The following is a 24,219-nucleotide window of genomic DNA, read 5'->3' as shown; positions in this document are numbered from 1 at the left end:
CGGTGATTCTAAAGTGCAGCCAGGTTTGCAACACCCTGGCTTAGAGGAAGAGGAAGGAGCAGGTATGGCTGGAACCTAGTGAGGGGGGAGAAAAGAGTCAAGAAGAGGTAAAAACAAAAGGGGGGCAGACTGTACATCATTCAGGGCCTTGGAGGTTGTTATAAGGGGTTTGATTTTAGGCAGTCAAATAAATTTATTCGTTTCTACTGTAGCAGTGTGTGTGTGTGTGTGTGTGTGTGTGTGTGTTGACTGGGGGAGACTGAAAACCAGGAAATACATGAGAGGGGTCAGTATCTACTCCCTGACTGTCCTGCTAAAGTCGTCAGAAGAGAGCAAGGTGAAGGGATAACAGCTGTCTCAGACCCCAGAGGTATGAAAGCCAGCTTGCTGCAGCTGAGTCAACTCCTAAAGCTTAAGTGACAGACTGGATTTCTTGCTATCTCCCCGATTAATATACTGGCAAAAAGTGGAGGGGCAAGTTACCAAGAGATTAGTGAGGATTATTGTAGGGGAGGGATGGGAATTTATTCTCCAGGACCCAGAACGAATAGGGACCCCTCAGACTCCTGGAGTGATGCCATCCCATCCAGGTGCCTGAGGGTCCCTCGCTACCTGAGAATGGTCCACGGACCAGCGACACCAGCATCCCATGGAGCTTGTCGGACAGACACCCCAGGACTGCTGACTCCAAAGCTGCCTTCTGACAGGATCCCCATGTAATGCACGTGCATTTAGAAGCTTGGGAAATGCTGCTTTAGCTGTTTCCTGTCTAGGCTCAGCTCAGCCCACCCAGGGCAAAAATTCAAATCCAGCTGCAGCACTCTTCCCTTACTTATTCCAGGTCTGGCTGCTTCCTTCCATCTCTGTGGTTTCTCTTTCCTGCCACCGGTGAAGACCCATCCTCTCTCTCCCCTCTGTGTTCCTCTTCCCCAAATTGTAGTTACCTTCTCTCACCTGCTCACCTACTCTCTCTGCTTCCATCTCCAACGAATTGTCTCTGTCTTTCTTTTCGTGAGTCCAGATAGAGGACTTGGCAAAGCCCTTCCACACGCACTATTTAGCTGATCCCACAGCAGCTTTGCTTCTCTCCAGTTTCCAGATGAGGCCGCTGAGGCTGGGGGAGATTAGACCACTAGCTCAAGGTCACACAGTAGTAAGTAGGGGCCCTGGACTGAAGCAAGATCTGTCGGATTCTAAAGCCTATGCTCTTAATAATGAAGAAACACAGCTCTCTGCATGAACAATTTTATTGATTTTCCTATAGGATGTGCTCATTCCTTCTTCTGAACCTCTCCATAGCATTCTGTACCTGTGGCAGAAGAAGGTTTATGAGATATTCACCATTGGTTCTCCCCTGATTTCTCTTCTGTCCTATACCTTACTTCTCAAAATTAAAGAAGAGAGAGAGAAAGAGAGGCTTAGTATTGCATTTACTACCTCAGGCTGGCAAACAGGAATAACCTGCTGGTTCTGGCTTTTGCATTCAAAAAGCCTGAACTTTCTGGGGAGAGAGTATTTAGAAGACAGGCTATATTTGCAGGATCTAAGAAGCAGGAGAGGATGGTTGATGCCCTGTGCCTTGCCCTGGGCTGGGATAAGGAGAGGAGCCGTGTGAGAGAGGATGACATCGCTCAAAGGCAACCCCTGTGCCTTGATTCTCAATAGAGCATCCGTTTGGAGAACCAGAGACCTCAGAAAGGTCTGGGGGTCCATCTTGGAAGTTGGGACCAGAAGCAGCCTTTTCACAGTCCCATTGCTCCTTGGTGCAGAGTAATAACAAAGAGAGAGCCATGCGTGCGAACGGGAGTGCGAGGTTTCCCAGCAGCAGCCTCCACGGACCAACAACTGAGGGTAGGGCCGGATGATGGATGAACCAGCAGATACTTGCCCACCTGGTGAAGGATCTCAAGAAGCCAGTTGCCCCAGACTCTGAGTCCATGACGTCCGGAACTTAGACACAACTCAGGAACAAGATTAAGCTTCTGCCACTTGGCAAGAATGGAAACACAAGAGAGAAAATTAGTTGAGTTGGTAAGAAAATGATTCTGTTTCTTTGCAACTGAATTTGAGGACAGAGAGCTGTGCCCGCCTCCAGCCTCTCCAGAGGTGGGCGCTGTCTTTCCCTGGCCCCGTGTCCTGCCCAGCTCTGGGATCGGGTCTGCAGCTTCCGCAAGCCCTGCCCCCTGGGCCCAAGGTCTTTGGAAAACAGCTCAGGGTCTCCCCAGAGCCCTCCTCTCTTCCTCGATCCAGGGCATTGCACAGATCTCCCTGCTTGCCTAGGGAAGGCGGGGCCTCCCTCGGTGCTCCTGCATAATTGGGACGATGCACAGGAAAATTAAAAAGGTCATTAATCACCGTGGAACCCAAGGCAGCTCTCCGGGACCTATTCTTCATGATGATTAATGGGAGGCATCTCCTCCCCACTCCTCGATTCATTTTCCTGCCACCATTCACTCACTTTCCTTTGCTGTGTCCTCTTCGTCCCCGTCTGAGGGAACAGGGGTTTCTGGAGACCACCAACTCAGGGTCAGGTCTTTCCTGGCCGTCTTCGTTGCCCCCAGACCGGGAGCGGACCCAGGGTGAGCCCCCCGATCAGACGCACAGCTGACAACGCCGGGCAGGTCACTTCATCTGGGGGAGCCTCAGCCGCTTCATCAAGAAAATGCGGGCGCACATAACAATTGACCCGCAGGTTGTGAAGATGAAATGGGAAGGTGCACATGGCAGTGCCAGGTACGCTGTCTGGACAAGAGTGAGGCTGCCTAACTTGTTAATGTCTCTCTCCCTCTTTTATTGTTATTTTTATTGCTCTGATGAGTATTGTTGTCCTTCAATGCTCTTGCAGTCCTTAATCACTAGGAAGGACTGAGGGTAGACCCAAGGGATCTCAGTGCTCTTTGATGAGGACGATGATGCTGATGCTGACCATGAGGATGACGGTACCAACAACTTTACACGGATTATTTCACTCAAACACGTCAACAGCCCTGAGAGGCACACATTATTAGGCCCATTTTACACGTAAGAAAACATGTTCAGAGAGGGAGAGTAACCAGCTCAAAGTCACACAGCTAATAAACAGCAGAGGAGGAATTTACACCCAATTCCATTTGATGCCAGAGCCTGTGTTCTTCTGAGAACCAGGCACACCAGCTGTCCTTTCTCAGGAGCTGCATGCTTCTTCCTTGTCTCTTCTTTTCCCAACCTCCAGATGGGGCTGCCCAGCAGGACTAGCCGAGTTCAGGTCATGCTGGAATAGCCTCTTCTTCTCCTTTTGTTTGCCAATTAAACTCCCACTCGGCTTGCTGCTGCTTAAGATAAGCAGTTCTTTCTGCCCGCTGCTGCACTGAGCCCAGGGTCTCGCTCTGACCAGCCCCTAATCAAGAGACACTTGATTTTCCTGGAGATAACTATATCCTGGGGGATTCGAGTGAATTTATAAGGAAAGAGCAGATCCTGTCAGTTTAAAGCATGGTGAAGTACTTTTCTGAGGCTGGCAGAAATGAAGCAATGTTACCCTGTCGAATACAAAATCTTGGAGAGGGGTGGAAAACATTGGAAGACCGAGATGGAATCGTGGTTCTGTTGTTGACTCGCTGGGTGGACTTGGGCAAGTCACTCTCCTTTAGGGTGGGTTCCTTAGTACAATTACAGGGTGAAAGTAGATCCTGAAAGTTTAAAGGTGGAGCTAAGATGCTGGGATGGGGGGAGAATTTGCACAAGAGGAAAGGTGTTGGAGGAGAGAAGACTTGAGAGGGAAGGGGCCAATGCTTTGGCCTCCCCTGGCCTTCTGCAGGACACCCATTGTGAGAGACCAGATCTCAGGCAGCGTGGATGTCTCAGGGAGTCCTCAGGAGACTTAGTGGGGAGCTGTGTAACAGTAGGAAGGAAGATGAAAATATAATGATAACCATGAAAGTATCAGTGATGGTATTAAAGGTATTGGGGAACATTTATTAAGCAACAGTTATGTGCCATTGTTTACCATAACCCTATGAAACAGCTACCACCTAGCATCTTCGTGTCACAGAGAGGAAACCTGGGGTGCAGAGGGGTTGGGTCATTTACCCAAGAACACGTAGGGAGCGACTGGCAAAGCCGGGTCTTGAGCCCTTGTCTTTTCAACTCTAGAGTCAGAGCTCTTAGTGCCCAAGCTTGGCTGAGATTCACCACAGTGTCGTGTGGATCTGGTATCCGGTGGCCCAGGGAGTCCTGGGTACCTGGGTGCATAGAGGCTTTCTCCATATCCACAGCTGCTGCCTCAGTTTGCCTGCTTAGAAAACCAGTCCACCTGAGTACCTGGGACCAGCTACATAATATTATGGGGCTCAGTGAAAAATGAGAATACATGGCCCTTTGTTTAAAAATCATTAAACATTTTAAGAAAGCAACAGCAGAGCACTTAACCGAGCATGAGATCCTTCTGAGCTCAGGGCCCTGTGTGACACTTACCTGGCCCCAGCATATTTCCCTGAACCCACTCCCAATGCACTCTTCCCAAAGGCAGGGCTCTGTCCCCTGTCCCCTTGGTTACTCTCTGGCTCTTCCTCAGAATGGAAAGTTTGGATCCCTCCCTCCCTCAATGGTCCCTGCACCTCTGTCCTGGGCTGGTTTCCATGAACTCATCTTGGTGTTTGCCAGATGCCAAGTAAGGGCTGTCAAATGTCTGCTGCTCCATAGGCCGCTGGAATAAATTACTCTCCCTTCATGCCTGTGACTGTCCATTCCTAACCCGGAAGAAATGTTCTAGAATATGAGCAAGTGCTAAAGGCCTCCTCTAATTAGCTGGCTGGTGGTTAACGAGGGATTTCACCGGGCAGAGCCTTCTGGTAGTTGGTGAGTAATTAACCATGGAAACATTCACGCCACCCTCGGTGCTTCTCTCAGCCTTTTCCCCCAGGGAGTAGACACTGCTTGGCAAAAGCTGCATCTGGTCTATTGACATTGTCTGTGAGAGAAATAAATGGACAATTAGAAGCAAAACAGGTTGAGAAGCAAGGCTCGTTGGAGCAAAGTTTTACCCGCATCCATCCTGGGGCCTAATTGATGCTGTAGTCCCTGCATGAGAGGAAATCATTGGAAGGTGATGGATTCAGTTTGGATGGATCCTGTTTTGTTAAGCTCAAGGACAGGGAAAAATGCCTAATTAGGAGCCAGACTTTCCTGCCTCTTAGAGGCAGCTGCTGGGTTGGCCAGGAGATATAAAGACTTTTATTTCTTTTTCCATTTTTTACACACAAATATTTATTTATTCTATCCATCAGTGGAGTGAAGCCCCACTATCACTGTGTAAATGGGATCAAAAAAAATTTAATCTTGTAAAATGCAGAATCATTTTCTTGTGAAGGTTATTGAATGAGAACAGGGGTTGGATGAAGTGTGAGAGCTGGGTTAGTCAGGATGGGCTAGGCTCTGCTGAAGTAACAAATAAACCCTAACATTTCAGTTGGCTTAACACAGTAAAGGTTATTGAATGGGTCATGCCAAGTTCATCTGTGGCCAGGCAGCTTTTTATATCACGTTCCTATGCCACCCGGAACACGTGGACTTCAAGTTGCTGCAGGAGGAGAAGAGAAGGGTGGAGGAAGTACCACACAGGTTCTTAAGGGCCGTGGGGCAGAAGAGACACATCTTGTTTTTCCTTGCAGTCCATTGGCTACATCGCTCTAACCTAATGACATGCGAGGCTGGGAAATACAGGGAGACCATGGAATTTTGGTAGCACCAAATAAACATGCCACCATATTGCATTTAAAGAACTTGTCAAAAATGCAAGCCCTTTTGGAGAATGTGAATAGAGAGACCAACAGCTCCTGGATCCATACCACCTTCTTTTACCTGGCTCTGCTTCCAAGGGTCACATGAAATGTCATACCAAAGAGTGAAAACAGTATCCTCTTTCCTGGAAAGCCTTTTCCCACTGCCTGGGCTGTTGTTTGCTGGTTTTCCACCTACACCCTGGGAACCAGGACTGTGTCCAATGCACTCCCACCCAGGCTCCCTTGCTTCTGCATCCAAAGGCCAAAAAGAGAGTTAGAACAGGAAGGAGAGCTCGGACTGGCCAGTTCTAGAGGGGACAGAACCCAAAAGGTTGAGCGAAAAGGGAAGGTATCTAGAAAGCCCTCACAAAGGAGGGCACATCACACCAGAATTTTGAAGAGTGAAGGATGCATTCACTCATTCATTTATTCATTCATCATTCATTCACTTATTCATCCATTCATTCACTGACTGGTGCCTGCAGGGACTAAATGAGGCCACCTTTCCTCCCTAGGGATATAGGCTCGAGCAAGGAGTGGGCACAAAGCAGAGTAAGATGCAATAAATGTCTTCAGAGATGCATAAAGGACTGCACGGACCCTGGAGAAGGAAAAAGGAAATTCTCTGTGAACCAGAGGTATCCAGGAAGGCCTGTAGTGGTGGAAGTGAAATTTGACTTGTATCTTGGAAAATGGATATTAATATTAATTTATGTTAGTGTTAACTTCAGGGTTGTATTAGAGATGTTTTATTGCACAAGGCATACACATTTGTGGTTAAAAATGTAGAAGACAACAGGTAAGTAAACTAAACAAAAGAAAATTAGCCAACAACTATTAATATTTTGACATCTATCTGCCTATCTATCTACCTATCTATCTATAAAATATGACCATTCTATAGATATTCTTTTATGATCTACTTTTTATTTTATAATATAGTAATCAATTCTGTATTAATAAAAGCAGATGTACATTATCATTTTAAACAGGTGAATCATATTCTATTGTAGGAATATACCTTCCTTTCTTTAATCAATCCTCTATTGTTGGATATTTACATGGCTTGCAATTTTTTGTCATTATAAATGCAGTTGTGATTAAGATCTTTGTAAATGCATCTTTGTGCAGTTGTTTGCTTAGGAAAAAATTGAGTGTGTTTTCAATCGGTAGGGATTTGAGGCTTGACATGAAGGATGTTCTTGGCAGAAGACTCAGAGAAGGCAGAGGCATAGAATCAGGAGTGCACTAGCAGATAACAGGAGCCACAATGCACAGTTAACTGCAAGCCTACGGTGTGCCAGGCACTGTGCTATAAGCCTTCACATACACCACCCTGTGCAATCTTCATAAGAACCATTTGAGGAGTATTGGGCTATTCCCATCTTACCGATGAGGAAACTGAAACACAGAGAGGTTAAGTTACCTGCTCAGGGTCACACAGTAAATAACTGAGTTAAGAGTGGACATCAGTTTTTGAGACCCCAAAGCTCAGGCTCAGTTCACTTAGTAAGTGGTGATCAAGGTTATCACGCTGGTCAGTTAGTAATAATGGCTCTATTTTTGCCTTCACACCGTTACTTAGGTAGACGTGAAAAAAAATGGCACGAAGGCTCTCGTGTCTTCAGGCCGGCACAGGCGCCAGCGAGGACTAACAAGCCTTCATTGCTTTCTCATCGGGATGGGTGATGTCAGCAAAACTTCTTGCTTGGAAATATATTGTTTTGAACTTGGCAACCTGTAAGCTGGGTTGCCATGGTTACCAGAGGGCCCTGGGGAATGATGAACATAAACGGCGGGCTTGAAACACAGTCAAGTCCTTCCCCTCCAGCCTCACCCTTAGCTGGTGAGTCTTTGACAGACCCTCACGTGCCCAGGGAACCCCACACCACCATATTCATGCACAACCAGGTTGACAAGATACTACAGTGTTTTCAGCACGTAATAACTATTAATATTTATGGGACACGGTGGGGAAGCACTTCGTGTGGATTATCTTCTTTAATCTTCCCCAAACCATACACGATATATGCTGCTGTTATTCCTATTTTACAGGTGAAGCCACAGAGACACAGAGAAGTTAAAAGACTTGCTCGGATGTCACACAGCTAGCAAATGGCAGTCTGGCTCCAGAGCGAGTGCTCATAGATAGCTCATTCTTGCTAGAGCCAAGATCTTTAGGAAGTCACAGCAAACAACATCTCCAGGCATCTTGTTGGTAGCTAGCTTCTAAAAATTGCTGAAGGGAATATGGGTTCTTAGAAAGGCCATAAAAGGTTTTAGGCAAGAAAGATATGGGGCATTAGCAGGGATGTCCTAAAACAACTAGATAAATGGAAGCAACAAAAGGAAGTCCAAATTCAAATGTTCCTAGGCATCCATCCAAGCAATTAGGCCTAAGGACGTCGTGAACATCCTAGCAGGCAATGCAGGATGGCAAGGAGTTCTAAAAGTCAATGTTTACTCTACTTCAATACAATTAAATTAAATTAACAAAAATAAAAACCACTCTGACTCTGATGCCCAAGCTCTTGGCATCAGGCCGCATGTCCACATCTCTAGACTCACCTGTCTCCGCCCCAAAGATGCCCCATTTGTACCATTCTTCTTTTTGCTCTTCTTCTCAGAGCTCCAAAGTGTTAAGAGAATTTGCAACTTTTTCATAGAACAGAAGAGGCCACGGAGCATACCATGGTAATTGGGCTTGTTTTGTGGGGAGGAACGCCTGTCTTGGTGTCAGGACACCATGTAAAAATGTGTTTTTATTCCACATGAATTAGTCTGTGTGTTCACCCCATGCTAGTGATGGCCTGGTGGCCGATCGGGACTTGGCATTAACTCTGCCCACGGAGATCACTCATTAGTATAAGCAGGGCCCCTGTCTGCGTTTTCTTTTGTTTCTTTTCCCAGACCAGAGCAGAACACAGGGTCTAATTGGGAGGCAGATTGCAGAGCAAATGCGAATGAGCTTTTTCCTCCCAAATACTTCTCTTTAGCCTTGTCTACACTAGCAGAGGAATAATCCAGGACAGGGTCAGGCTGCAGTGAAAGTAGGATGTAGACTCATCGTGCCTGCAAGCCAGAGACTTAGAAAAGTGTATTCATGGAATCTTGGAAACTCAAGTCAGAGAATCTTAATAATGGAGAGCTGTTTTAATCATAGATGCTCAGAGTTACAGAGTCTTATTAGAGTTTTACATTCTTAGAATTGTGGAAATAAAGATGCAGCCAGACATCAGGACCGCAATTGCCCTCCACGAGCCTGCATTTCAGCTAGGTTGGACTTTCCCCATTTCCTCAAATGGGCTTTTGTTTCCTTCCTCCTGCCAGCCCCTACTCCCTTTGTCTGACTAGTTCACGATCATCATTCATGTCTCAGCTGAGATATCACTCCCTCTTGGGGGCCTTTCTCTCCATCTGCACTAAGACAGGCCCCTATGTGAGGAAAATGAAAGCAAGCCCCTCACCTTCCCTCATCGTTCTCTTCTCCCCTGAATTGACTTAATGCTTCCCCAAGAGCCCCCCAGCCCTCTCCCCCACTTCAGTAGTCTGCAAAGTCTTTCAACGGAGGGGTTTTAGCTCTTTCATTCACCCCCAGTGCCAGACACATGCCTGAGCCAGAGAAGATACTCAGTAATATCCCTGTTGAATGAATGATTGCATAAATGGTCTTGGATTCTCTAGCTCTCAGGACTGGAAGGAACTTCAGCGTTAACCTTACTCACCTCCTTTCCCCAAGTCCTCTGCAGAATCCTGGACCAACAGTTGTCCTGCCTCTTCTTGAACTCCTGCAGAGAAGGGGAGCTCACCACCTCCAGGCAGACATAGCAATCCTTCCATTGCTCACATTACGTACCCTGTGACATTACCTCCCTACCCCGGATGTGACCCCTGGCACGACCTAGCACAGAGAAGAGCAGACTTGCAGTCCCAAAGAGCTCAGTGGCAAGACTGATTCCCCAAAGGCTTATAACAGATGCCTCACACTGGCAAACTGGTGACGTTAAGAGTTGTATTTGACATAGAGTCTGACTTTCTAGTTCCATGATTTCAGAAAGCGAAACTTCTTTGAAAGTATAATACAGATACAGAAAAGGGCACATATCACGAGGGTACAGCTCAGTGGACTCGCACAAAGTGAGCTCAATCGTGCAACCAGCCCAGAGGAAGAAACAGGACAGGACCAGTGCCTCCTGTTCCCTCTGGTCGCTGTCTGCAAGGTACTGCTCTCTTGACTTCACGTTGATGGAATCCTGCGGATGTATTCTGTTGACTATTTAACATTCTAAGATTTGGAAGAATCTGCACTGAAATCTGGCAACACTGCATCCCCGGTTCCCCGTGGCAGCCGTGGCTGGGTCTGAATGACAGCTACCCTTTCACATGGCGCATATGCTGTGCAGCCGGTCCTAGGTCTCACCAATCCCATCCCGGGTGCATCTGACATGCTTCCCTTTTCTTGCCCCTGTAGGCATTCGATAATTTCCAATTATTGCCCAATTATTTTTTCCTAGATGTTAGCACCTCTCGTAGCTACATTATTTCATATGCGGAAGGCCACGTTTTTGTTTTGGAAATAGACATGAGTTGGAATCCTGATTTGTTACTAACTGGAGGGTCTACATAGCATAGGCTTCAGAACATGGGCTCTAGGGCCAGATAGCTGGGTTCGGGTGGGTTTCAGTATGATCTTGGGCAAGTTATTTCACCTCTCCCTGCCTCTGTTTCATCTGTTAAGTGGACCAAAGAATGGTCCCTACTTCACAGTGTTGATATGAGGGATACATGAGTTCATGCTTGTAAAGCACTTCGAACAGTGAGTCCTGGCACATGAGACACGTTTGTTAAACAATTAAATAGATACCCTTAAGTAAGTTATGTCGCTCTTCAGAAACTCAGTTCAGTTACCTCATCTATAAAATGGGAGCAGTAATGCCAGCTACCCAGGTTTGTTGCTAGAATTAAATGAGAGAACCCATATTCAGGGGCTCCCACAGGTAGATGTCAAATGAATTTATTTGTTCTCCTTCCACCAAGAGGTACCCATCTGACTTTGGTTTCCATATGAACAATAAACAGAACTATTCAGGACTTGGCTTTGTTTTGGTCTTGGTGGTCCTGTGGCCACCTTACCATCCTCCCCCTCTGTCAATGCTCAGCCCTGGAATGGGGCTTAACAGCTTGAATCTCTCTGCTTCTCTGGCTTTCTCCCCTGAGATATTCATGGCCATACATGGCCTTTATTGTCACAGCTTATTTATTAATATGTTTGAAGCTGAAGCTGGACATTTTTTTTCTGTCTTATTCATAGTTCATTTTTACATATACATTCTTTTTTTAATATTCTTTTCTCTTTCTGACTTACCTCACTTAGTATGATAACCTCTAGTTGCGTGCATGTTGCTGCAAATGGCATGATTTTGTTCTTTTTTTATGGCTGAGTAGTATACCATTGCGTATATGTACCACATCCATTCTTCTGTGCATGGACATTTAGGTTGTTTCCATGTCTTGGCTACTGTGAATAGAGCTGCTATGAACATATGGGTGCAGGTATCTTTTTGAATTATAGTTTTGTGTGGATATATGCCCAGGAGTGGGATTGCTGGATCATATGGAAAACTGTATGGAGGTTCCTCAGAAAGCTAAAAGTAGAATTACCATAGTTCATTTTTATAAGGCAAAACCTCAAACTTAAAATGTCCATCTCTCTAAGGTTTCCATTTCGGGAGTTATTTTTTCCGTTGTTCAGCATTTTGACCTGAAAGACCTGTTTTCAAGAATAATCAATCTGCTCTGAATGACATGTTATTCATTCATTAGTTCATTCACTCACTCATTCGTTCATTCATAAACATACCTTAAGCACCATGCTTGCTTTTTGGGGGGATAAAGTCATTATTGAGAAATAGGTTAAATAGAATAAATAGAATGGTGGTTTGTTAGGGAATAAAAATGCAAGCAGAATCTCAGTCTTTCTCCACCCTGGCCTCTAGCTCTTGGCTTCTGCTTCTTACTGGACACTTTGGACAGTGAGGCCTTGCTGGGCAAGCCAGGCCTTCTTGGGCCCTTGGGGGTCTCTGTCTTCCTGGCCAGTGATGCAAGCATCATCTTGGACCCACTGCCCTTAGGAGGAGCGGTAGCCTTGGCTCTTGGCCTCCTCAGCTGCTTGGACAGTGACCTCTTTAAGGACCTTGGCTTGCCTCTTTTTTGTCTGGGGAAGCAGCTCCATTCTCGCCCTTGGTGACCATGAGTTTTGAACTCTGACTCTCAGCTTTTGTTTTCCTGTGGGCCTTGACGTCTCAGTGGCTCCTCCCGCCCTTTGACCTTTGACTTCCTGCCTGGTTCGTTGGCACTGGGAGGGGCCTGTGTAGCCCTGACTGGCCGTGGGGAGGCCTTCCGGGCCCTGCCCAGTTTTCCCTCTTGGTCTTTGGTCTGGCTACATTTCCTGGGGGCCTTCTCCTTAGGTCCTCCTGGTTTGGAGCGAGGCGTCCTCACCTCTGCTGGCCTCTTGAGTCCTCTTTTCACCTCACTGGGTTGGGAAGGCCCTTCTTTGCCTCACTTGGTTTCTTGGGGCCCTTCTCTTCAGCCTCACTGGATCTCCTGGGAGCTGTCATGGCGGACGTCTTCTTGGGCTGAATTTTCCTTTTGTTCTTGGGAACTAATTTGAAGCTGCTGGTGGCCCCCTTGGCCTTGGAGTTGCTGGGCCTGAGGAAGAGGCCAAGGCCTGCTTCAGCATGTACTTGAACTGAATGACTTCCACTGTCGGATGCTTCAGCAGGATGTAAACCCTGATGGTTGCACCGAGGCGCCCTGGCACTGCAGCCATGCACAGCACCGGAAGCTAGCGGTGTGGCGTTTGGCCTCCATTATGGCTCAGGCCTGGCTTTTCAGACCCAGACCATAAGGATGATTCTACCATGGAGGTCAAGGAGGTTGAGGAGGTCAAGGTGTCACTGGAGGCAAAGTTCCTGGGAGCCACTGCACAGGCAGATGTAGGTGGCCAACCCCCTCCCCCAGGCATCATCATATTGTTTTTAAGGAGCAAAAAAAAACCAAATCCTTAGCATCTGAGTGGCATTGCTTCCATTAATCTTCACAACAATACTTTGAGTGCGTTGATAATCATAATACCGATGATTGGCTAAGGGTGTACTCTATGCTATGCATGGTACTGGGCATTTCATGCACAAACCATTCATCTCCCCAACAATACATCAAGGTAGGTGCAATCACCCCCTTTTACAGATGAGGAAACTGAGGCTATTACAAGGTTGCTCAATGAAGCAGTGAGCTCTCACGTCTCTATGGGCTAAATCCAAGATTACTGCTCTTTACACTTTAACTTTTCATCTTAGTCAGCAAGGACTTGGTTACCTAGGGCAGAGAACCAAGATTCTTATATCTAAACCAGCTGGGGCTTTATTGGGCCTGGGTTTGGGGCTCTTAATTTTTTAAAAGCATTTTATTAAGATGTAATTTATATATTGTAAAATTCACCCGCTTAAAGTGAATGATTTAATGTTCTTCAGTATATTCACAGGGTTGTGCAACCATCATAGTAATAGAAGTTTAGAACAGACCTACTAGAGCATGGACTTGAGGACATGGGGAGGGGGAAGGGTAAGCTGTGACGAAGTGAGAGAGTGGCAGGGACATATATGCACTACCAAATGTAAATTAGATAGCTAGTGGGAAGCTGCCGCATAGCACAGGGAGATCACCCCTGTGCTTTGTGACCACCGAGAGGGGTGGGACAGGGAGGGTGGGAGGGAGGGAGATGCAAGAGGGAAGAGATATGGGAACATATGTATATGTATAACTGATTCACATTGTTGTAAAGGAGAAACTAACACACTATTGTAAAACAGTTATACTCCAATAAAGATGTTAAAAAAAAAAAAAAAGTTTAGAATATTTTCATTCCCTCTAAAAGATACCTCATACCTATTAGCAGTCAGTGCCCTCTCTGCACCTACCCTGCCCTCCATCCAGCCCTAAGCAACCTTTAATCTAGTTTCTGTGTCTATAAATGTGCCTATTCTGGAAATTTCATATAAATGGAATCATACAAAGTATTAATCTTTTATGATTGACTTCTTTCACTTATCCTAATATTTTCCAGAGTCATCAATTTTGTTGCGTGTGTTAATACTTCATTTCTTTTTATTGACAAATAATTTCCAATTGTATGGATATACCAAATTTTATTTACCCATTAATCAGTTGAGGGACATTTTGGTTGTTTCTATATTTTGACTATTATGAATAATGCTGTTTAGAACATTAGCATACAAATCTTTGTGTGTTTCATTTCTCTTAGGTATATACCTAGGGCTAGAATTGCTAGGTCATATGGTAACTGTATGTTTAACTTTTTAAGGGACTGCTAGATTATTCCAAAGCACCATACCATTTTACCAGCAATGTGTGTGGGTTCCAATATCTCTGAATCCTTGCTAACATTTGTTATTGTCCATCTTTTTTGTTACAGTCATCCTAGTGCGTGTGAAGTGGTATTTCATTGTGGTTTTGAATTGCATTGTTCTTTTTTCTCTTTTTTCTCTTTTTTTGGCTGCAGTGACATGTGGGATCTTAGTTCTCACACCAGGGATCAAACATGCGCCCCCTGCCGTGGAAGTGTGAACTCTTAACCACTGGACCGCCAGGGAATTCTCTTGAATTGCATTTTTCTAATGACTAATGACAGTAAGTGTCTTTTCATGTGCTTATTGGCCATTTGTATATATTCTTTGGAGAAAAGGCTATTCAAATCTTTGGTCCATTTTTAATTGGGTCATTGGTCTTTGTGAGTTGTAGACATACTTTATATATTCGGGATATAATTTCCTTATCAGATATATAAATTTAAGATATTTTCTCCCATTTTGTGGGCTGTCTTTTCACCTTCTTGATGGTATCATTTGCAGCACAAAAGTTTAATTTTAATGTAGGCCGATTTATTCTTTTTAATCACTTGTGATTTTGCTGTCATATCTAGGAAAACGTTGCCTTAAAAAAGCCATGAAGATTTACTTCTATATTTTCTTCTAAGAGTTTCACAGTTTCAGCTCTTTTTTTTTTTTTTTTTTTTTTTTTTTGTGGTATGCGGGCCTCCCTCTGCTGCGGCCTCTCCCGTTGCGGAGCACAGGCTCCGGACGCGCAGGCTCAGCGGCCATGGCTCACGGGCCCAGCCGCTCCGCGGCACGCGGGATCCTCCCAGACCGGGGCGCGAACCCGGTTCCCCTGCATCGGCAGGCGGACGCGCAACCACTGCGCCACCAGGGAAGCCCTCAGCTCTTTTTTTATGTCACAACTTTTAAGGAATTAAATTTTAAAAATTTTCCAGCTTTATTGATGTACAATTAAGAAATAAAAAATGTATGTTTAAGATGTATAGCATGATGTTTTGATACATGTGTACATTGTGGAGTAGTTACCCCAATTAAGCTAATTAAGATATCGGTCACCTTACATAGGATGTGTGTGTGTGTGTGTGTGTGTGTGTGTGGTGAGAACATAAGGTAACTTAACTCTCTTAGCAAATTTCAAATATACAATACAACCGTATTAACTGTAGTCGACATGTATACATTAGATCTCTAGAAATGAATCATCCCATATAACTGAACCTTTGTAAACTTTGACCAATGTCTCTCCCTTTCTGCCACCTTCCAGATCATGCAGCCACCATTCTACTCTCTGCTTTTCTGAGTTTGACTTTTTAGATCTCACATATCAGTGAGATCATGCAGCATTTGACTTTCTGTGTCTGACTTATTTCATTTAGCATATTGTCCTCTAGGTTTATTCATGTTGTCACAATGTCAGGATTTCCTTCTTTCTTAAGGCTTCATAATATCCCATTACATACATGATCTATAAAAATCATGTATCAAAAGTCTATATATATACCTATAACATATACCCTATTTTCTTAATCAATTCATCCATTTATGGACACTTAAGTTGCTTTCCTATCTTGGCTATTGTAAATAATGCTGCAATGAACATAAGGGTACAGATATCTCTTCCAGATACTGATTTCATTTCCTTTGGATAAATACCCAGAAGTGGAATTGCTGGATCATATGGAAGTTCTATTTTTAATAGAGGTCCCTATTCTTAAGGGGCCTCCATACTGTTTTCCATAGTGGCTGTACCAATTTACATTCCCACCAACAGTGCAAAATATTTCCCTTATTTCCACACCCTTGCCAACACATGTCATCATTTGTCTTTTTGATGATATCCATTCTAACAGGTGTGAGGTGATAACGTGATTTTGATTTACATTTCCTTGATGATTAGGGATGTTGAGCATCTTTTCATGTACCTGTTGGCCATTTGGATGTCTTCTTTGGAAAAGTGTCTATTTAGTTCCTCTGCTTATTTTTTTTTTAATTGAATTGTTTTGTTGTTGTTGCTGTTACTGAGTTATATGAGTTCTTATATATTTTAGATGTTAACCCCTTATCTGATATATGGTTTGCAATTATTTTCTACCATTCTGTAGTTTGCCTTTTTATTTTGCTGATGGTTCCCTTTGCTGTGCAGAAGCTTTTTAGTTTGATATAGTCTCACTTGTTGATTTTTGTTTTTGTTGCTGTGCTCTTGATGTTACATCCAAAAAATCATTGCTAAGACCAGTGTCAAGAAGCTTCTTCCCTTTGTTTTCTTCTAGGAGTTTTATGGAATCAGGTCTTATGTTTCAGTCTTTAATCTATTTTGAGTTATTTTTACAAGTGAAGTAAGAGAGGGATTCAGTTTCATGTTTTCTGCATGTGGTTATCCAGTTTTTCCAATACCATTTTTGAAGAGACTATCCTGTCCCCATTTAATATTCTTGGCTGCCTTGTCATATATTAATTAACCTATATGTTGTGGTTTACTTCTGAGCTCTCTATTCTGTTCCCGTGGTCTAAGTGTCTATTTTTAAGTCAGTAACATACTGTTGTTTTTTTTTTTTTTTTTTTTTTGTGGTATGCGGGCCTCCCCCTGCTGCGGCCTCTCCCGTTGCGGAGCACAGGCTCCGGACGCGCAGGCTCCGGACGCACAGGCTCAGTGGCCATGGCCCACGGGCCCAGCCGCTCCGCGGCATGTGGGATCCTCCCGGACCGGGGCGCGAACCCGGTTCCCCTGCATCGGCAGGCGGACGCGCAACCACTGCACCACCAGGGAAGCCCTACCATACTATTTAAATTACTTTAGCTTTGTAGTATAGTTTGAAATCAGGGAGTAGAGCATGATACCTCCAGCTTTGTTCTTCTTTCTCAAGACTGCTTTGGCTATTTGAGGTCTTTTGTGATTCCATACAAATTTTAGGACTGTTTGTTCCATTTCTGTGAAAAATGCCATTGGAATTTTGATAGGGATTGCATTAAATTTGTAGATTGCTTTGAGTAGCATGGATATTTTAACAATATTAATTCTCTTGGTTCATAAACATGAGATATCTTTCCTTTGTGTCTTCTTCAATGTCTTTCATAAATTTCTTATAGTTTTTTACTTTACAGAATTTTCACTTCCTTGGTTAAATTTATTCCTGAGTATTTTTTTTGATGCTATTGTGAATGAAATAGTTTCCTTTATTTCTTTTTCAGATGTTTTGTTCTTAGTGTATAGAAACAGCACTGATTTCTGTATGTTGATTTTATATCTTGCAACTTTTTGGAATTTGTTGATTAGTTGCAATTTTTTTTGGTTGAGTCTTTAGGGTTTTCTAAATATAAAGATCATATCATCTGCAAATAATGACATTTACTTTTTTCTTTTCAGGTTTGAATGACTTTTATATCTTTGTCTTGCCTAATTGCTCTAACTAGACTTCCAGTACTATGTTCAATAAGAGTGATAAGAGTGGGCACCTTGTCTTCTTTTGACCTTAGAGGAAAAGCTTTCAATTTTTCACTGTTGAGCAAAATGTTAGTGTGGGTTTGCTGTAAATGGCCTTTATTATGTTGAGGTTATGTTCCTTCTGTACCCAATTTGTTGAGGGTTTTAATCATGAAAGGGTGTTGTATTTTGTCAAATGTTTTTTTCTGCATCTATTGAGATGATTATCTGAAAATCTTCAATGTTTTGAGGCATGGAGTTCTCTATCTTTTATTCTAAATACAGAATATCCTATCAGGCAAAGCTATGGATCTCTTTGTCCTTATGGCCTGTATTTCTTCCCCCAGTACAAACCCATGTGCCAGTGCACTACGCTGGATGTGGAGAACTGTCACTGAAGTGAAGTGACACTTACACTCTATGAGTGAGAAATGAAGAGAGGTGGCAGTGCCTGGTCTTCTTGGCTTGTCCCCCATGGTGTGGAACCTCAGCCCTAGGAGTTAGCTGGGGTAGAGGATGTTAGAATCAAATATTCTCTGTCCATTGTGCCTGGGGTAGAGCTTCTACCCTGTGAGTTGGGGGGCTGGGTGGGGCCTGAGAGACTCGGTCCTCTCAGCTATGTTGGCCTGGAATAAAGCTTTTGCAATATAGGACTTGGGAGATGAGAAATGTCAGCAACCTTCCCCAAACTGGCAGTTGGAGGGAAAGAAAACCCCTGTCTTCTTGGTTGTACACACCTGAATTATGGCTCTGGAATGCAGTGTTGGGGGGTAATGGAGTGGGTCACAGCTTAAATGCTACAGACTCTTATGGAGATTTAGTGGATTTTCTTGAATGAATGTTTCTCCATTTGCTCCATGCCCTTAGGACAATTTCCAGAGACTTTGGATGCCTGGAAAACTTTTTTTCACCCATTCAATTGTTGTTTCACTGGAAAGAGCATCTACTGAGCACCTCAGTCCATCATTCTGGAAGTCCCACCATGCACTTCTAATTTAGAGTTAATTCAGAAGGCCCTGAAGTGACTTGGGCTAGTGGACTGATGTGTGTAGTGTCAGCCAGGAATCTCGTGATGTAGACAGAGAAGGTGGAGGGCTGGCAACTTTCCCAGTGTTCCTGATTATTCTGGCATCTGGCATGTTGGAATCAGGTGGCTCTGGGTTGGAATTTGAGCCCAGTGTCTTGTTGTTGTCACTCACCCCTCTCTCTCTCTGTAGGGTTGGAATGACAGCTCTTGTGGCCAGAGTTGTTGAGATAATTGGATGAGATAATACAGGGGGTAACTTAGTTGAGTGTATGGCAATGAGAAAATGTCTTGGTACGTGATGGGTGGTTTTACTCTTTACAGCCCTCTGCCCAGAAGTCAAAGCTCAGCAGGAATTCTGAGGCTTCTCTCTTCCTAGTCTGTGAAGAGAATGTCCTCCAGCCAGTCTGTTCTCCCCCATGCACTCTCAGCCTACCCAGAGTTTCCTGCTCTTTGTCCCCTTGGGAGAATTTCTCTGCCTCTCTAGTGGATGGTCTCTGGCTCCTATAGCCTGCTAGGTCAGGCCAAGGATGTCTCTCCCTTCCCAGATGCTAAGGACTGAATGTTAGTGTACCTCCAAAATTCATATATTGAATCCTAATCCTCAGTGTGATGGTATTTTGAGGTGGGGCCTTTGGGAGATCATTAGTTTATAAGGATAGAGCCCCGTTGAATGAGATTAGTGCCTTTATAAAGGTGACCCTAGAGAGCTCCCTCACATTTTCTGTGAGTTCACAGTAAGAAGGCTGCTGTTTATAAACCTTTGACCTCCCCATATGTGGCTCTGGTGGACCCCAGTGTGGCTCTGGCTGTGGTGGTTACCCTATCAGAGAGTTCAGGCAGTGGACTTTGGTAGTGTCTATGTGGTGCCATCTTTGTCTGCAAGCAGAGTGCACAGACCTGGGATGTGGTTACCTCCACCTTGGTTATGAAGACTTAAGTTGCCTGGAGCTACCATGGGGGTGGTCCATTACAGAGAACCACCTCAGGAGTGGTGCCCAGGCAGAGCCTCTGGGGTAGAGGGGGTGACATTGCCACCCTGGTGGGCCTGGAAGCTGGAACAGTGAGCCAAAGAGGATTATTCTTGAGCCTTTAAGGTCTAATGGAATTTCCTTCTTTAGGCTTTGGACTTACCAGGGACCTGTCACTCATTTTTTCTTTTGTATTTCTTTTTTTTGGAATGAGAATGCCTATCCTATGCCTGTCCCACCATAATATTTTGGAAGCACGTAACTTGTTGGGTTTCACAAGTTCACAGCTGCAGAGGAATTTGCCTCAGGATGAGTCATACCTGTAGTCTCACCCATGTCTGATTTAGATGGTATTTAAATGAGACTTTGGACTTGGAGTTTAAAGTTGATATTGGAATGAGTTAAGATTTGGGGGTTATTCACATGGAATGAATGTATTTTACACGTGAGAAGAACACAGATTTCAGGGGCCCAGGAGCAGAATGCTATAGATTGAATGTTTGTGTTCCTCCAAAATTCCTGTGTTGAAACTTAATCCCCACTGTGATGGTATTGGGAGGTGGGGCCTTGGGAATGTGATTAGGTCATGAAGGTGGAGCTCTCATGAATGAGATTAGTGCCCTTATAAAGGGGACCCCAAAGAGCCCCCTTAATCTTTCCACCATGTAAGGACACAGCAAGGAGATAGCCATCCATGAACCAGGAAGCAGGCTCTTACCATGCACTGAGTCTGCTAGTGCCTTGATCTTGGACTTCCCAGCCTCCAGAACAGTGAGAAATACATATTTGTTGTGTAAGCTACCCAGTGTATGGTATTTTTGTTATAGCAGCCAAACTGGACTAGGACACCAGCCTTCCAGGGCTCACATATTCAGCTTCTCTTGCATTGGAAGCATCTTTCAGAAAAACAAGCCCAAGACTAGAAGTCAGCAGCTCTGCTTACATAACCCTCTAGGCTTCAGATTCTCTTTAGCAGTAGATACCATTACCCACCTCATAGAACTGTTGTGAAGATATACTTCCCTGGTGAAAACTGTTTAAAAACTCATTTCTTGTTTCCAATGATGAAACTTTTCCTTTAAACTGAGTTGTCATACAGAATAACATCAACTACCACTTATTACCTGCCAGACAAAATTCTAAGTTCTTTTACATGTATTAACTCATTAATCTTAACAAAAACCTTAAAGGTAAATACTACAGGCCTTTCTCATCTTCTGAGATGGCCCACGCTCTGTCTGTGGAGTGTGTTTCTCTCTAAATAAATCCACTTCTTACCTAAAAAAAAAAAAAAAAAAAAAAAGGTAAATACTACAGCCAACCTCACTTTATAGATGAGGAAACTGACACATTGAGAAGAAAAAGAACTTATCAAATATCACATGGCATCTATGTGGCAGAGCTGGGGTTGGAACCCCTCATGATCTATAGCCCAGCTCCTGGTTGGGGCAGGCAGGTTGGTTATCTCCCCACAGAATTATTCTCCTTCTTCCATTTTGGCAGAACCCCAGTTTTGTTTGGATTCCCACCTCTCCCCATCATGAGATGGGGTTAAATTCTAAAAAGTCCAAGGTAATCAAGGTTGTCCTAGTCCCATTGCTGGTGATTGGTTTAGGAATGGGCATGTGACACTATCTGGCCAATGAGATGTAAAGGGAAACATACAGGGGTTTCTGGGAAGGTTCTCCTCACAGATAGAAGGAGACACATGGGAAAAAGTGTAACACATGGAACCACGGCAGCCATCTGATGCTCTGAGGGAGCTAGTCTGTGGAAAGTCATATTCAAGACCGGATAATCAGAGTTCAGAAAGAACTTGGGTTTTGTTACCTCTGGCATGGCCCTAGGACCAGACTTCCCTTAATGTGAGATTAGCTAATTTTCCTTGATTGGGATTTTGTGTTGGTTGTAGCTTAAGACATTCTTTTGGATCCACCTCTTAATGAGTGAAACCAAAGCAGACTTCCTAGTGGGGAGGAAAATGATGACTAACTCAGGATTGTGGGGAGATGAGGATGAGATTGGCAAGCTGGGCTGTGGGCTGTGATAAGAGATTTGATTTTATTCTAAGGGCAGTGGGAAAGCAGGAGGGAGCTGCAAACATTCAGATGAGAGACGAAGATGCGGGGGGAGGTAGAGCAGGAGATGTCTAGATGGATTCCGGGTGTATTTCAGAAGCAGGGTCATCAGCTCTTGCTGATGGTTGAAAGGCAGGGGTGAGGAATGACAGGAATGAGGGGGAGTGAAGGCTAGGAGAGCCGTATCTTTGAGCAAGAGCTGCAAAGATGTGCATGGTCAAATTTGCCACTGTTGCTTACTCACTGTGAACTTGAGAGATTCCAGAGCCTGAACCAGACCTACACTTTTTATTTCCATTTCTGTTTTATTCACTACCTAATGCAACACTTCATACATGCTGGAGACAAAAATAAATGTTTGTTGAATGAATAAATGCATGCATATATTCACTCACTCCCCGTCTGCTCATTGCAGAGCCTGGCAGAGTTTGGAGTGTGGTAGGTTCTCAATCAGGCTTCATGGGATGAATGAGTGAGGGGTCTTGTGCCTCTCTCAGTATGCAGGGCTGCCTCCCTCACGAGGAGCTAGACGATGGCAGAAACGCACTGAACTCCCTGATGATGCCAAAGGCTCCGGTGCCAAGACATCAACCTGTCACTCATAAAGATGGCAAATCTATTGGGTCATAAACTTGACTGCAAACTAATATGGTAGCAATAATGAACATTAATTAAACATTTAATTTGCCATCATTTTGCTTGTCATCATACATTTGAGAAGGGCACTGGGGCTGATTTTGATGTGCTGAGAATCTTAAAAAAAAAATCCAGGGAAGTTTGAGTTCATGCATTTATTTTTCTCTAAATATTATTTTCTGTAGTAGACAGAGAGTATTTTTTTGGTATTTTGCTCTCCATACTGTGGCAATAAATAGTGTATTTACATATTTATTTATTCATGTATTCATTAGTTCAACAAATATAGTATTTAGTGTTGACTAATTCCAAATACTATTCCAGTTCTAGGGATAGAGTAGTAAACATCATGGGTAAGGGTCCAGCCTCATGGAGCCATATTTTCATCAGGAAGACAAACACTAAGTAAATAAATCAACAATGTAATTTAATACAGCAAGAATGTCTATGCAGAATATGAAACAGGACGTGAGGATAGAGAGGACTGTGGCTGGAGAGTTCTTTTTTTAAAAATAAATAAATTTATTTATTTATTTTTGGCTGCGCTGGGTCTTCGTTGCTGCGCGTGGGCTTTCTCTAGTTTCAGTGAGTGGGGGCTACTCTTCGTTGTGGTGCACAGGTTTCTCATTGTGGTGGCTTCTCCTGTTGCGGACCACAGGCTCTAGGCTCATGGGCTTCAGTAGCTGTGGCACGCAGGCTCAGTAGTTGTGGCATACGGGCTTAGTTGCTCCGCGGCATGTGGGATCTTCCCACACCAGGGCTTGAACCCGTGTCCCCTGCATTGGCAGGCGGATTCTTAACTACTGCACCACCAGTGAAGTCCCTGGAGAGTGCTTTTAAATGGGGTGGTCCAGGAAGACATCTTCAGTGTACACAGACTTCAGGGAGAGTGTTCCAGGAAAAAGGGACAGCATGTGCAAAGGCCCTGCACTGGGGAATGAACCTGGCGTGTTTGTGGACAAGAAGACCTGTGTGGCTGGAGCCATCATGCAAATGAGCTGCCTCTGTACAGGAAGTAGTAAATGTGGTACAAGGAGTCAGGATGGAGAAAGGGCTCTGGTCTGGACTGCATTTAGGTATGCCTTTGTCTATTCAACATGCAGATGGTGGGTCCCTATATGGCGTAGAAACTGTGCCAGGCAAAATCCTGCAGATAAAGACCAAAGCCTGGAGAAGCTCACGGTGGAGAAAACAGAGAAGTCAACAGTTCCCCACCTTATAATGTGACTGGAGCTCTATGCGGTTTACCAATAGGATGGTTGTATGGGAGGGCTATGCTTCCTGTCCCCTCGGAGTCCAGTTTATTACTTTAGACAATAAAATGTGAGCTAATAGCATAAGTTCTGCCTTATGAGCATTTCTATGCCGATCTCCACCACAGTGACCCTTGTTACTCTCTGTCATGATGACTGGAAATGTTTGAGATAGAGGCCCACCCCGGCCCTGGAGTGAGGCTGGCGACCCTAGGTGGTCAAGTACTGTGAGAGAGACCTTAAACATCATTGTTTAGGCCTCTGAGGTCTTGGGATTGTTTGTTGCTGCAGCTTAGCCCAGCCTATTGTGACTGATGTGGCCAGGATGGGGATAAGCACAAAAGTGGAATGTGTGACTCAGCCTGAGGAAGTCAGGGAAAGTCTCCCAAAGAGGGGATATCTTTGCAGAGACCGGAAGCACAAGCAAAGGAAAAGGAGGAGATGTTACAGAGAGAGGTAGAGAGAGAGGTCTCCCTGAATTGGTGATCAAAGAGGGGACCACAGGCAAAGCTTAGGACAGTGTAATTAAGAGCACAGGCTTTGGGGTCAGACAGGCATAGGTTTGATTTTGGCTCTGTCACTTTCTGCATTGTGATCTTGAGCAGAAACCTCTGACATTTTCTGAGTATAAGATTCCTCACTGCACAATAGATAAGATAGCAC

At 44.4% G+C, this 24,219-nt stretch overlaps 1 pseudogene; it reads right to left on the bottom strand.

Moving 5' to 3' along the window:
• LOC102980987 (histone H1.8-like) overlaps nucleotides 1-12,588 on the bottom strand; it is a 160,314-nt pseudogene extending 147,726 nt beyond the window's left edge.
• Between the last annotated feature and the right edge of the window lie 11,631 nt (nucleotides 12,589-24,219).

This window comes from Physeter macrocephalus, chromosome 14 (assembly GCF_002837175.3).
Source record: "Physeter macrocephalus isolate SW-GA chromosome 14, ASM283717v5, whole genome shotgun sequence".
NCBI classification, from domain to species: Eukaryota; Metazoa; Chordata; class Mammalia; order Artiodactyla; family Physeteridae; genus Physeter; species Physeter macrocephalus.
The sequence above is the reverse complement of the archived record's forward strand: the minus strand, read 5'-3'. Positions and strand labels throughout refer to the sequence as shown.